At 36.3% G+C, this 16,113-nt stretch overlaps 1 protein-coding gene across 3 annotated transcripts in view; it reads right to left on the bottom strand.

Annotated features, from left to right (window-relative positions):
• The window catches only part of PSME4 (proteasome activator subunit 4), a 103,994-nt gene that overhangs the window by 85,926 nt on the left and 1,955 nt on the right, over window positions 1–16,113 (bottom strand). Inside the window, exon 1 of one of the 3 annotated variants that reach the window (XM_047069965.1) lies at window positions 15,265–15,452. The exons of the other annotated variants lie outside the window; for them this stretch is intronic. The gene's annotated coding sequence lies outside the window, so the exon portion shown is untranslated. Of the gene's footprint in view, window positions 1–15,264; window positions 15,453–16,113 lie in introns of those variants that run through there. 3 annotated transcript variants of the gene reach the window in all.

A 16,113-nucleotide genomic window follows, 5' to 3' on the forward strand; every position in this document is an offset into this window, starting at 1 on the left:
AATACAGTATTTTACCTCAAAGTTACACATTTTCAGTACTTTTAACTTTAGGGAACCAAGGCCATCAAAAGCATCAACTACAAGCAAATTTAAGGAAAAAGCATCCCCAAAAGGAAGGATGACTACAGAATATTTTAGGGATGCCTAAGTAACAAAAACTTAAGTAATCAAAAACTTACTTAGAACAAATGACTGGACACTTAAAAATCATAAAATCCTTTGAGGAAGACCACTTTACAGACAAATATATAAATGAACAGAAAACATGACATTAATACTCCTTATATGATCTCTAGCACTTCTCTGATAGCTAAGATCAAATTGAACTTACACTTAACTTCTAAAATTAGGATATCTAGGGAAGGAAAAATAAGATAAAAACAGGGAGGAAAACCATAATACACTCTTAAATACAGAAAACTAGGGTTGCTGGAGGGAAGGGGAGTGGGTTGATGGCCTAAATGGATGATAGGTACTAAGGAGGGAACTTGTTGGGATGAGCACTGAGTGTTATATGTAAGTGATGAATCACTAAATTCTATTCCTGAAATCATTATTATGCTTTATGTCAACTAACTTGGATTTAAATAAAATTTAATATATAAAATAAAATAAAATAAAATAAAATATCTAACTGCTTTTCTCTCCCAGAAATTCCTCAAAATTCTTGGTCCACTAAAAACACACTTTTTCATTTTCTCAGACTATTGTGTATTTATTTATTCATTCAGCTCTTTTCTGTTGTTTCAAGGTATAATCCCGTGATTTCACCTTAGTACTCTGTTGATCAGATAGTATGGGACGCAGAGCAATGAGACCTGAGATACTGTTTTGCCTCTACCAGTAATTACTGTGCAAGTTTCTTAACCACACTGGACTGGTAAACAGATTAGTAAAGGCAATATCTAAAAACCCTAAGCCTGGGGCTACCTGAGATACTTCAAAGCTGAATAAACATGGTATAACCTCCTGCAGCCTCCCTCAATGTCACTTCAAATTTTGGAGTGAAAGGCAGAATCAATTAAATGCTACTTTCAAATGAAAGCTATATTCCTAAATATATTCCTAAAGCAGCACACACAGAAGAGTTCAAAGACGTCCCTTGCTTTCAGTGGCTACTTCAGGTCTGGCCAGGACGCTAGATACCCCTGAGGTCCTGCATTCACTCTCCTCTGAGGCTAGGATACTTCTGTGGAAAAATTGGGAAATACTGCCCTAAGTCACTGAAAGAAGTTAGCTAGAGCCCACTGCATTTACCACAGTAGAAAGACAACTATGTGCTTATTAACATTAGGAACGTAAAATTCAGAGCCCCAAATTCAATATGCTGAAAAGAGACAAACAGGGGGATTCCTAGAGGAGGTAGAACTGCTGACAAAACGCGAGATGTTAGGGGGATTACTCAGAAAGAAACCTTTTATTTTCCCTGTCAACCAGGAAATAGTTCTTGTCAGCCAGAAAATGGTTCTTGTCTCAGCATTTTTCAAAATGCAGTCCAAGAAAATTTCTTCTGAAGAACACAAGGAGTACTACATGAAAATTAATAACTGGTATTCATTAAAATTGAGAAATTCTATTCACAATAAAACACTATTAAAAGTGAAAAGCCCAATGAAATATTTGGAATACATACATCTGACAAAGTATTCATATCCAAATTACATAAGAACTCCTTCAAATCAGAAAGAAAAAGACACAACCCAATAAAAAAGGCAGAAGACTCGGGTAGGTGCTTCTCAGAAGACAACATCCAGACGACTAATAAGCAAATGTAAAGGTACTCAACACCCTTACTCCTCAGTAAAAGTAAATTAAAACCACAGTAAGGTACCACTACACCCACCAGACTGGCTAAAATTAAAAAGCCTAATAATATCTGGTTTGGGTGAGAATGTGGAACAACCGGACCTTTCATATGTTACTGGTGGGTGTATAAAATGGTACAGCCACCCCCAAAAAATTGCCTGACATTACTTAGTTTTCTTACACATTAGATTGTTTAAAATATATACTCCTGACTTCCATCTTAAATCTAGTCCATTAAATATACAGGAGTGTGAAATGCAATAAAACTGTAAGAAAAAAAGAAAAAAAAAAAAGGAAAGGAAATTTAGTTGGTTTTTCTGTGTATTTATGTTCAAAAATCCTACTTTAGACCATATTAAGAGATGGTCTATTCTTTTTCCAATTAATTTTCACATTAAATTTTAGAACTAAAAATTACTATTAGATGTCTCAAAATAGTTGAAAACCTTGGTAACAGTCAAGATTGATCTTTTGAACAGAATATTTTTTAAACTATCCAGAATATACAGATGACAAGTCATTATGTTCCACCCTCTCACAGTGGCGGGGGGGGGGGGGGGGGGGACAGTTAAAGATAATACAAAAGTACTTCAAATTTTTTTTTTTTTTTTAGAGAGAATGTGTAAGCAGGGGGGAGGGGTGGGGGGAGAGAAAAAAATCTTAAGCAGGCTCCATGCTCAGCGCAGAGCCTGACACAGGGCTCAATCCCAGGACCCTGGGATTGTGACCTAAGCCAAAATCAAGAGTCTCAACAGACTCAGCTACTCAACAAGTAGCTCAACAGACTAAGCTACTCAGGTACCCCACAAACACATTTTTTAACTGCTTCCTCCTCACAATCTTATAGTGTATTAATCAAATGCTTTAATTTTTAATCTTGAGTAAAGAAAGACAGCAGCATACCAGGAAGAGTAATTAATAAGATGTTCAATACTATCAAAGTTTTTTTCTACTATACATCCTGAAGATAGTATAAATATAAAATTATACATTATTGAAATGAACTAAGATTCAGAGGTTGCTAGGCGCTAAAAATACTCATTTTCAATACAAGTTTTGTCATTCACTAGTTATTTTTCTTCAAGGCAATCACTGGATTTCTAAGATTCTAACTACATCTACCTATCAAGTGAAATTAACATCATTTCAGAGCAACATTAAGACTATTTGTAATTATAGGGACATCTGGGTGGCTCAGTTGGTTAAGCGGTCGACATCAGCTCAGGTCATGATCTCACAGCTCATGAGTTTGAGCCCTGCATCAGGCTCTGTGCTGACAGCTCAGAGCCTGGAGCCTGCATTGGATTCTGTGTCTCCCTCTCTCTCTGTCCCTCCCCCACTTGTGCTCTGTTTCTCTCTCTCTCAAAAATAAATAAATGTTAAAAAAATTTTTTTTAAAAGACTATTTGTAATTATAAAACACGTGAGACATTCAGCAATAACATTTAACCTTAAATAAATGCTTTATTTCAGGAAGTCCTCCTCAAAAGGCAAAAAATGGAATTTTAACTTTAAAATTTAAAGGCCAGAGTTTAACTATGTTCATTTAGAACACTTAAAAGTATTTATGGATAACTTTTTAAAAATCCTACATCTAGCAATATATCCTAAGTAAAAATCCAGAATATCATAGTCAAAATACCAAAGTTTTTCTATGTACACCTGCAATAATCTTCCTGGAAAAAAAACCCCAAAACTGGAAATCCAACATAAGAGAACAGTTTGTTAAATTTAGTGGATGTGAAATGAAATGTCATATAAAAAAAGCAGGATACAAAATACATATGAATACAACTAAATAAAAACATATAATCATACGTTAAGATGAAAAGATAAACACTATAACATGTTACCTCTGAGTGGTACAACTGAGTGGTTTTCATGTTCTTCTATATACCTTTGTTTATTCAAACTTTATAAAATAAAAAGGCATTATTTTTATAATTAACATGTCAAAACATTTCATATCAAATTTCTGTTATAAAATACAATGTTTAAAATCAGGCAATCAATATTTCTGCATTTCTACATTTCTCTTAATAAAAACAGCCCTCTTATCAAAGACTTAATATTAAAGTCCTACTGAAAAATTTTTTTAATGTTTGTTTATTTTTGAGAGAGACAAAGTATGAGCTGGGGAGGGGCAAAGAGAGAGACAAAGAATCAGAAGCAGGCTCCAGGCTCTGAGCTGTCAGCATAGATGCGGGACTGGAACTCAAATGGTGCAATCATGACCTGAGGTGAAGTCGGATGCCTAACCCAGGTGCCCCTTAAAGCCTTATCTAAAAGAGAACAGGAGTCAAATTGTACAGTTCTCAATAGCCAAAAAATGTCACCAGAGAGCATGAATCAGGATAATTAACTACCATGAATGTTTAAATATAATGATACTAAAAATATAAATACAAACAAAAGAAAACTCAGAGCGTTTGAAGAATGCTAGGGAACAAAATCATTATCTTAAAAGCTGGTAAATGAAGAGAACCAATGTCACATTTATCCTGGTTCCTATAGGAATTGCACCGCAGGGTAAACAATAGTTCAGGAGGAAAAGTTCTTTTGAGAAATTCAGCTAATAAGCATTTTGCATTCTTTAAAGAATGTAGGATGGTTACTAACATCACAAAAAGAAAACCAGGGATTATGCATCTCCTGAAAAAAGTATACAATACACCTACTACCTAGTCTTGAAGAGGAAAATAAAACTTTAAGTGCTGAAGAGCAGCAACAAAATCAATGACTGGATGTCTTTAACATTTCAATCAGACTTTGAATGTAATTAAAATCATGTAATTAATAAAGCTGACTTTTAAAGACAAATAAAAATTGTGAGATTACAGAAACTGTGCCCTCTTTTCCCTCTCTGTGGAACACTTACAGAACTGGTCATAAACTAGGCCACAAAGAAAAACTCACTTAATTCTAATAAGGACATTATTCTGGCCAAATAGTCTGATTATAATAAAATATAAATTAGAAAATACTAGCAAAGTGTTTGAAACCAAATTACTTAAAAACATGCAGTCTTAAAGGTTAATATCAGACTTGAGGCATGCTGCCCTCTCTAAGAGGCGCTTCCTTTAAAACCAAAAAACTTTTTTTTTTCCTTTTTGCAAAAAACCACCTTTAAAAGTCTAAAACATTTAAAACCAGACAGATTCAGGGCAATAATGACTATTCTTACTATTATTATTTAGCATTATTCTGAATGTAGAGATTAAAAAAGTAACCTAGGAAACACAAATAGGGGCAACTGTTTCAGGAACAGTAGAAGAGAATATTGTCAATACTAGGATTTTCCCCAAGACATCCAAAACTAGCAACAAAAAACTACTTTTACACTACATAAGAAAATCCACAGAATATGTCTTTTGAAATCAGTAGCCTTCCTGTATGGCACCCAGATTAAAAATAATGATGAATGAAGGAAAACTGTTCCATTCTCATAATATCAACAAAAAGATTCATTAGAAATTTCTCTAAAAGAAATGTGCAAGAAGTACATTCTAAAACAATAAAACTGTACTAAAATGTAAAATATCTGAATAAATGGTGACACATAAGAATTTTCTAAACTATGTCTTAATACCCGACAGCTAGGACTAACTGACAAGTATTTTAAAGCAAATAAAATAACCATGACCAATGAAATACCTGAAACATTCTTCCCTCTAACCAGAAAACAAAATAATACAAAAAAACCCAACCTCCCTCCCCACTTTACTATCTTCTGTTCCTAAGACAGCATCAAATTGAAAGAAAATAAAAAAGGCAAAATTTGCAGAGAACACTAGAGGATCAGGAATTTATTACTCTGACTTTATTCCAGGACTAAGTCTTTCATCATTACGTATAATATTAAAAATGCAGATATAGCTTCTCATTGGTAGGAACAGTGAGTGAACAGAAAAAATAAAGAGTTTTCTCAGAAATCCACCTCTCCTTCTCTTTTCACTCAACTACCCATGTATTCAAAAAGCATTTCTAGAGCAAAAGACATACACAGGACAAGAATATGATTCATATACTTTGTTCCTTTACACTATGAACTCACAATCAGATGTGAGGAAACACATACTGGAAAACTATACAGAAGGGGGGGATAAATGAAGTAGTATTAGAGTTTTGTGATTTTTTTTTTTAAGCCAATGTTTCATCACATTTAAGTGACCACGGATGTGAATCTTCAAAGATTAGAAAGCTGTCATCACTGTAAATAAGCAACCCAAGGTCAAGAAAATCTGAGCATTTGGGGAAAGAGGCAGGAAGAGGCACAAGAGATGGCTCTAGGGAGAGGAACAGAGCCAAGAACAGCATACTGTGGCAAAAAGACACAACCAAGAGAATGTTCCTTATTCTCCCATTTCACTTCCAGAGAGGTCAAGCTGAGGATCAAGAAAAGGGATACACTATCAGAAACAAACAACAATAAAGGATATCAATTCCAAGTGTCTGCTGACAAGGAAGAAAGGCAAATTAGGTGTTATCTAAAGTAGAGAATACCTTACATTTCCATGCTCTAGATTGCTTTGCAACTCCCAACATTATCTATTCTGAATAGACGAATAGTTACTGATTTCAACACAGTAGCCAAGCCAGCAGGCGCAGCATGATTTTACAAGTTTGCAGAGAATTCAAACTGCTCCAGGTCAGTCCCTAGGGCAAGTCATTTAATTCCTGTATTAGTAAAACCTGGATTTCCTCACAAGGCTATGGTGATAGGTAATTGATTAATGTACAAGGAAGTCATTCTGACTTAACTGATCTACAATGGAGACCCAGGTACCAGTTGTTCTACTACATTTGAGAACCACTCACTGCACCTTAGCAGACTGACTGGAGCACAATGTATGGCTTAAAATATATTTCAATCATTAAAAACATAATACTAATATAATCTGTTTCAATTAATGAGGCTACATACATCTTAGGATATTTGTTTACTACATAATTATTTGTTCATAGTCAAAGGATAGCCTGTCTATCCTTTAAGACTTCTTTTCATGAAGTGCTCCTTCATTCCCAACCAAAAGTGCTATCTCTGTTCTCTGTCCCTTAATAGCTTGTACCAAACCTATTTTCCACACTTTACTTCTTAGAGTAGTTATATATGTGTTTCTTTATTCATTATTGTATTTCTGGCTCCTATACATATATCATATATAACCTTCAACTCTAACCAAAGAATGAAACAAAACAGACATTCTGAAAAACATTTCTTTGACTCAAGATATGAATATATCTTGAGAAATATACTGGCTTATGTAACTAAAAACAGCTCACTAGAGCTAATCTATTTTTGAAAAGAAAAAATACACTTCAAACAATAAATATTTTACCTAATTAAGCAAAATGACTTTGAAACATTGAGTAGGTTTCCAAAACACACTAAAAAACAGGCCTATTATCTTTACCAAGTATAGTACTTCTGATGGATGGAAGGTTTTAAATGGACAAGAAAAGCTGAAGTATACATTTCTCTTTTTCCCCATCTATACGCCAGGCTAAACAATAGTCACTCAAGTTTCAGCAGATTGTATTTCGCAGTTATATTCTTTGTGATATATTAAAATTGACAACTTCTGGAATAATATAGTCATCCACTATTAATACCTAATAATGATGCCTCTATTCTTTTCCCAGTTGCTTCTCTCTGGAGGCATGGATAAGGAGCATTCATATGTTGAAAGACTTTATTGAACATTTAAGAGCCAGACATGGCAACAGGGAATGGAAACATTAAAGTAACAAATGGTCTTGGAGCATACAGCCTAGAAGGAGACAGACAACTGATTATTTCAATATGATGCTCTGAATATAGACTTTACCAGTTATATGGTTAATTTGCTCATATCTCTGTTCCCCCACATTAAAAAGCTTTTTCAAAATTCCTCCTTATCTAACCAAATCCCACCTCAATGTTCAGGTGCACTTCCCCTTTCCCAGGTATACAGCCTGGGGGTTTCTTTCCTCTAGAACACAGGGTTAAGAGCAAGAGCCCTGTGGTTTTCAGGCAAACCAGCCAATATATTACCTCACTAAGCCTCATTTCTTCAAAGGTAAAACTGGGGTAACAAACATACCTACAATTCATAGGGTTGTTTGTGAAAATTAAATGAAAAAATGAATGTAAAGTTATTAGCATAGTGCTGGCACGTTCTGAGGCCTCAATATATGATAGGTAGTATCTGTACCTCTCATTCAACAATCTATTAATTAATGCTCTCTTGTAAGATCCCTCAGTTTAATTTTTGAACTGTTGTAACTTTCCATTTTCTTCCCTTATACCTTTATAGCTCAAGGTGTAGTTGTTGATGATACGACCTGAATCACAGAAAGAAACCTGTAAAATTAACAGCTTTCATATTTTGGGGGCCACAACCTGCCATCACCTATAATCCATGATATACACGTAAACATATGTATAACAAATTAAGGTCATGAACATTCACCTTTATTCCTCTAAATTTACACTAATAATTCTAATGCAGTTCACTAGAAAAGAAACAAAACGGCCCAAAACAACAACAAAAAACCAAAAAACTGGTAAGACCTAAATTGATTTCACAACTCTATGGTTATAACCCACAAGTGAAAAATTCTCTATAAGCATTAATAAATCAAAATGTAGATTTAAAAAATTGTGATACCATACAAACTAAAAAAAAGCCCACAAAGTGAAAACCTTTTAAGATATTTGTTTATGTAATTATAATTTAAAAAGAACTATCACATTTTAAATAATTCCTGAATTTGTTAAGTAACTTTTTTCCTGCCATACACAAAATAGGGACCTCTGCTTGACACATGTTGACAGAAATTTGACAACATCTTATTTATTGGTATCTCTGGAAGTAACCCATTTTCCCTCAAAAGAGAAACTATTCTGACTAAACTCTTCAGGAATCTGGGGTGCCTGGGTGGCTGAGTCAACTGAGCAACCGACTCTTGATTTCAGCTCAGGTCAAGATCCCAGGGTCATGGGATCAAACCCCACATCGGGCTTCAAGCTGAACGTGGAACTAAGATTCTCTCTCCCTCCCTCAGACCCTCTCCCCCACTTGTGCACGCTCTCTCTCTAAAAAAATTAAAAACATAAAAAACACTCTTTAGGAATCAGCCTAAAATATAAACACTCAACTGCAAAAGCTTGCGTTCACAAAATTTCTTACTCTAAAAACTTCTACTCTATTCTTGGCTTAAAAAAAAATTTGTCAGGGGCATCTGGGTGGCTCAGTCAATTGGGTGGCCGACTTCAGCTCAGGTCATTATCTCACGCTTTGTGGGTTCAAGCCCCACATGGAGCTCTGTGCTGACAGCTCAGAACCTGGAGCCTGCTTCAGATTCTGTGACTCTCTCTCTCTCTGCCCCATACCATGTTCGTGCTCTGTCTCCCTCTCAGAAATCAATAAACATTAAAAAAAATTTTTTTAGGGGCGCCTGGGTGGCTCAGTCGGCTAAGCGTCCGACTTCAGCTCAGCTCATGATCTCGCAGTTCGTGGGTTTGAGCCCCACGTCGGGCTCTGTGCTGACAGCTCAGAGCCTGGAGCCTGTTTCAGATTCTGTGTCTCCTTCTCTCTCTGACCCTCCTCCATTCATGCTCTATCTCTCTCTGTCTCAAAAATAAATGTTAAAAAAAACAAATTTAAAAAAAAAATTTTTTTAAGAAATTTGTCAGAAAACGAGATGAAATATCTATGCTGAAAAGCCCCAAAATGTTTTAGTAAACATTCCATTTAGAGTGTCTACCATTAGGAGATTATAAACCATTTTTAAATAAATTTTCTTTAATGTTTATTTTTTTTTTGAGAGAGAGAGAGGGCGCGTGCGTGCACATGAGCGGAGGAGGGGCAGAGAGACAGGGAGACACAGAATTCAAAGCAGGCTCCAGGCTCTGAGCTGTCAGCACAGAGCCCAACATGGGGCTCAAACTCACCGACTGTGAGATCACGACCTGAGCCAAAGTCGGACACGTAACCGACTGAGCCACCCAGGTGCCCCTAAACCATTTTTTAATAATTCTTAAGTAATTTCTGCCTTATTTGAACTACAATACTATTCTCAAACCCATTTCATAGCTGAAATGGTGTTAGTTTTTTCTTGGTAAGGGAAAAGGTCTTTAGTATATTTCAATTTTTTTTTTTAAGTTTTTATTTATTTATTTTTAGTAATCTCTACCCCTAATGTAGGGTTTGAACTTACAACCCTGAGATCAGGAGTAGCATGCTCTTCCAACTGAGCCAGCCAGGGGCCCCTTCACTATATTTTTAAACTCTAAAGTTTAGGTTCTATATATTTTTTTAAATGTGTATTTATTTATTTTGAAAGAGAGAGGGCGAGCATGAGCAGAGGAGGGACAGAGGGACAGGGAGAGAAAGAGAGAGAGAGAGAGAGAGAGAGAGAGAGAGAGAGAGAGAGAGAATGAATCCCAGGCAGGCTCCACACTGTCAGTGCAAAGTCTGACATGAGACTCAATTTCACAAACTGTGAGATCATGACCTCAGCTAAAACCAAGAGTTGGAAACTTAACCAACTGAGCCACCCAGGTACCCAGTTAGGGTCTGTGTATTCTGAAAAAAAGTCAAACCAGCCTAAAAGGTGATTACCATTACCCAAAACTATGGTTCACCTATCAAAAAAACTGTATTACTGTACCCTAAATTATTTTATACTAAATATATTTTTTAAGATTCTATTTTTTAATGTAATTTTTGAGAAAATGCATGCATGTGTGCATGAGCGGAGAGGGGCAGAGAGAGAGGGGAGACAGAGGATCCAAAGCTGGCTCTGTGCTGACAGCAGAGAGCCTGAGGTGGGGCTCAAACCTGTGAACCATGAGAACATGACCTGAGCTGAAATTGGGTGCTTAACCAACTGAGCCACCCAGGTACCCCAATATTTTATTTTTTTAAGTAATCTCCACACCCAACGCAGGGTTCAAACTCACAATCCCAAGCTCAAGAGTCTCATGCTTTACTGGCTGAGCCAGCCAGGTGCCCCTTAATACCAAATATTCAGGCATAAAAATTATTATAGATTTATTTTTATTTTTATTATTATTTTTCCTAATGTTTACTTTTGAGAGAAAGAGTAGGCACAAGCAGAGGATGGGACAGAAAAAGAGAGGGAGACACAGAATCCAGAGCAGGCTCCAGGCTCTGAGCTGTCAGTGCAGAGCCTAACATGGGGCTCAAACCCACAAACCATTAGATCATGACCTGAGCCGAAGTTGGACACTCAACTGACTGAGCCACCCAGGCGCCCCTAGATTTATTTTTAAATGAAAGTCTCAAACTCACTGATGAAACCTATTCTCCCCGACCCCCACTTTGGATTATGAAACACACCATTCTTTTATTTAACCAAAATGCTCCTTTCCTCCACTTCTTTTATTAAATATATACTACTTTCTTTTGAATAGAGTATTAAAATAGACCTCATCCCAGGTTTGTTTTCTCCATTTGACTGTAAAAGTTTTGTAGAATTTCATAATGTTTTAGTTTACAAAAAATAAAAAAGTAAATTATAATATTATTGAGTATCTATGAATGTATACACTGCAGTACTAAATGCTGGGAGTGGAGGAAAGGTGTTAAGCATGGAGGACATTGACCTCCAGAAAGCTCACAGTAGAGGGAAAATATGCACACAGACTACAAAAGCATGAACAAGGGATCAAGAGGGAGTGTGCTAAAAGGGAAGAAATGCTGAGTGTAGGCCGAATATGGAAGTAGCCAACCTCAAGATTCCAAATGGGAATGAATATTTATAGTATGTGCTTTTAACATTCCACTGGCTGTGTCAATGAATATAAAGGTTTTGTTGTTGTTGTTTGCTTGCTGTTGCTTTTATTACCATGTTCTCAGCTTGCCATTCATACTGTATGAGATTTTGATCTAATTTTCTACAAAGGTTAGAGAGAAACACAGATTTGGATTTTGTACAAAAAAGATGTGCAGTGAGAGGAAGATTCACTACAAATGAGCCTCATTTAACAGAAAAATTAACTCCCAGGTTCCACAATGAGAAAACTGGTTTGGAGGTTGTGCCCTTATTTACCACTAAATAAATAAGCACCCCTTAAAAACAAACAAGTCGCCTCCATTTCACTTAAGAACATGTCTTTCTAAGACAATTTTATAATACTGCAGCGAGACGACTTAGGAAAATTGTTTAAAAAAATTTTTTTTTTAATCTTCATTTATTTTTGAGAGAGAGACAGAGACAGAGACAGAGTGTGAGCAGGGGAGGGGCAGAGGGAGAGGGAAAGGGAGACAAAGAATTCGAAGCAGGCTCCAGGCTCTGAGGAGCCTGACGTGGGGCTGGAACTCCCGAAACCTGAGTTCACAACCTGAGCCAAAGTCAGCTGCTCAACCGATTGAGCCACCAAGGGGGCCCTGGGAAAATTATTTTTAAATGATACATTCAGATTTCTGAAGAACAATGAATGGTTCTGTTTTACTAGATTTTTTTTTTTTTTCTAACTGCGCTTCTCAGTGCCTCCATTTAGGGCATTAAAACATAAGATTTTTTTTTAAGTAATGCACTTAGAATTCATATTTTCTTCCCCCAAATTTGTTGACGGAGCTACACCTTGCCTAGGCTGTCCTTAACGAACAAAAATGTGTGCTAAGAAAAAGAGCACACTGGAACTTCCCAAGAGGGCAGAAATCTTTCACTCACTAACATATCCCAAGTGCCAAAAACAGTGCCTGGCCCACAAAGAGCACTCAGAAAATAACTTGTTCAAAGATTCCTGCTTCTACTACTTTACATCAAACTATGTATTAGCTAATAAGAACCTCAGTGTCTTTGTTTTTAAAAGGGAGATAATTCAAGGGAGTCCTTGTTGCTCCAGGGTTGATTTTATGCCTTCGAAGTTAAGATGTCATAATACACAAATGTTCATTAATAAGCTGTATTTTAAATTTCTGTCCATGGGGTCTATTTGCAATAAGCCTTAGACAAAACAATCCAAATGGAAACTCACAAGTAAAATCACAAATTTTGCAAAGTAGAACTTCATGAGGTTGACCAAAGTGATAATGGATCATCATTCATGTTTTTAGCTTAGATAATGGCATCAGTATTGACTTTTTTGGTTTAACCCCTTTTCCCTTAGAGATACATCCTGGAAGCACTTATGAATGAAGTAATATGTTCAAAAATAATGGGGGTGGGTGGGCATGGAAGGAACATGATTGGCCATGAGTTGATAATTGGAAGATGGGTTAGAGAACTATTCAAATCACATATATTGACAAATGAGATTCTGGCAATAACATCCTGTTAACTAGAGGAGAAAAAACTGACGAAGTGTTTTAAAAGAATGAGTAAGAGAGGTCCTTGAGGGGCACCTGATTGGCTCAGTCAGTAGAGGATGTGCCTCCTAATCTCAGGGTCATGAGTTCAGGCCCAACATTGGGCATGGAGCCTACTTAGAAAGAAAGAAAGAAAGAAAGAAAGAAAGCAAGCAAGCAAGCAAGCAACTAAAGAGGTATTTGAAAAATGGGAAGGGCTTCATATATATATGAACTTTGTGCTCAATTTTGCTTTGAACCTAAAACTGCTCTAAAAAATAGTTTGTTCATTAAAAAAAAAGGATAGTTTATTGCACTGTTACACAACTTTGTCAGAAAAATTCATATTCCCAAAATCATTTAATTCATTTACTTTGTCTTTCTATGGAATCAACTTTACAAAGAAACTTTGGTTCTTGTTTGGAGTGTTGTCACATAGTAACAATGGCAAACCTTTTCTACTACTTTCCCAGCTGGTTTTCACTGATGAATGTGGTAATGTGTCAAGACTTTAAGATTTTTTACTAAAAACAGGCACTTCTATTTATTGTGTACTTTACAATTTCAACACACAAACATTAGATATCCTAAATAAGTTCACTGTGTTAATAGATAACTGAGATTCAGCAGTTAGCATTTTCCACTTTCTCCCTTAACAAAGAGATGATACAAATTTGGGTGCTCTTGTGGTCAGATTATTACTTTCCATAAAAGGAGTTCAGTGTATTTGATAATTCTTATCTTGACTAAACCTTAGGTTTCCGGTGGTTATATAATCTAATTAAATACATTATGTGGTTTCAACTGGGATAATCCAATTCCTATTTTAGAAGCCTACATAATTAAACAAGGAAGTTACAGTTTAATTAGCAAATGAAATGATTTATCAATATGTCATATCATAATAATAAAACAGCACAGAAGTTAACATTTCACTCTAACAACAAAAAAAACCACATTTAAATGTGGGGGGGGGCGCCTGGGTGGCTCAGTTGATTAAGCATCTGACTTTGGCTCAGGTCATGATCTCAGGGTTCGTGAATTCGAGCCCCACGTCGGGCTCTGTGCTGACAGCTCAGAGCCTGGAGCCTGCTTTGGATTCTGTGTCTCATCCTCTCTCTGCCCATCCCCTGCTCATGCTGTGTCTGTCTCTCTCTCTCAATAATAAATAATCGTTAAAAAAAAATTAAAAATAAAACATCTTGGTAAAAACATTTAAATGTCCTTCATAATACAGTAAGCCCACATCCTTCACGAGAATCAAAATTCTGATTGAAAAAAGGAAACACTAAAGAATTACATCCATAATGTAATTATAGGTAAACTTATAGGAAATAATAGCCCATTCACTTGTTTTCCTTCCTCTAGACCAACTTAAAGGAACACAGAGCTAGAAAGGCCCTTTAGCACTAACTCAGTGATTTTTGGATCCCTGAGCAGGCTTCAGGGGCTTCTATGGTCAGTGAAGTGTTAAAACGAAAAAAAAATCGTTGCAACTGCATTCTTCCCAAAGACCCCAACACTGTGTTTCTGATTTTGCTTTTCTACAACAGTCCGTGGCTAAGTTTTAAGTTTGAAAAACCACTAAGAGTCTATCACACTTTCCAAGAGGACTCTAAAGCTTCAGAGAGGTTAAGAAAGACCAAGATGATAATGTTCATGGCAAGGCCAGGTAAAGAGAAACTGACATCTTCAAACTAGACCTCCACCGCCTCACGTGAAAGGTCCAAAGGACAAAGGAAGAAAAAGTTTCAAGATTACCTTTATTCAACTCCATCATGGGCCATACCAGTTATCCACCAATACCTTTCACTTAGTGTCCAGGAGCAGTCTTTCCTGTGACCATTATTAGGTTTGAGCCTCTCTTCTCCAATTTGTTTCCTTGCTTCTTAAAAACTGTCCCTGTGATATTATGTCACACAATGTCTCTTCAACAGGCAGTTCTAATACTTTAACTTGTTCATGCAAGAGAGCTTGTATTTTATCACAGGCCAATTTTTAAAATACACAGAAATAACCTTTCTCACAGAGATACTACATAGACCCACAAGTCTTGAAATGGATGGAAACAGAATGACAATAAGTACTAAGGTGAGGTAAAAAGTAAAAAAAAAGGGAGCCTGAATATACCCAAACCAGAACTCTATCCCACACAGACCTGTGATGCCCTGATTAGGGGTGTATACTTCTGGTCCGGGATCCAGTCCCAGTGCCTCTGAACAGCATTTACACTCTGGTCTTCTTTAGGAATGTGCTTGATCTATGCAACTATTCCCAGTGCTTTACAAGCTGCTCAAACAGTCCTTGCAGAAAGATACACATTGGCTTATTTGAGGCTCTACAGGATAAAAAATAAAATCATAAAATACCACACCAGGGCTGTCTCCCAGGAATTATTTAGTCCAACCCCTTAATTTTTTACAAGAATGCTAATATACATGAATTAAAGTCACTTTCCCACCGTCACAGAGCTACTACTGGTAGAAGTTAGATTTTGTTTTCATTACTACTTTCCATTCTTCTACAAAGTACTAAATATGATCACTGCTCAGGTAATTGCCAGCTATCATCACATGTTTTGGCATCATTTAGATGTAAACTTGTGCAACACAAGGCTTATTAAAAAACAACAAGTGCAACTATAAACAGGTCACCTTAACATGACTTAAGAGAAAAAAATACACCCAAGATCACAACATGTCCCACCAAGTTCAGAATGTCTCATACTGCAATCCTTAGAATCAGTTTGTTCCAAAATAAAATCCTGACAGCATTTCTTGCTAGTTACTTCAACATAAATGGTTTGAGTTTCATAGGCTAGTAAGCTTTATCAACTGCAATCTTGCCCTCAACACCAAGGACTGTCTCCACTGTATTTTTAGCCATTTCCAAATAAAAGCTATATACACATAATAAGCCAAAAATAATCAAACTCTAGGTGCTAATTTGCCAAGCTTAGTAATAAGTATGTCAGAAAACAATGCTTAACTATGCCTGTGAAGATTCT

Source organism: Lynx rufus, unplaced genomic scaffold, assembly GCF_022079265.1.
Source record: "Lynx rufus isolate CCGP_SWC_20201006 ecotype Redwood Valley unplaced genomic scaffold, mLynRuf1.p SCAF_8, whole genome shotgun sequence".
NCBI classification, from domain to species: domain Eukaryota; kingdom Metazoa; phylum Chordata; class Mammalia; order Carnivora; family Felidae; genus Lynx; species Lynx rufus.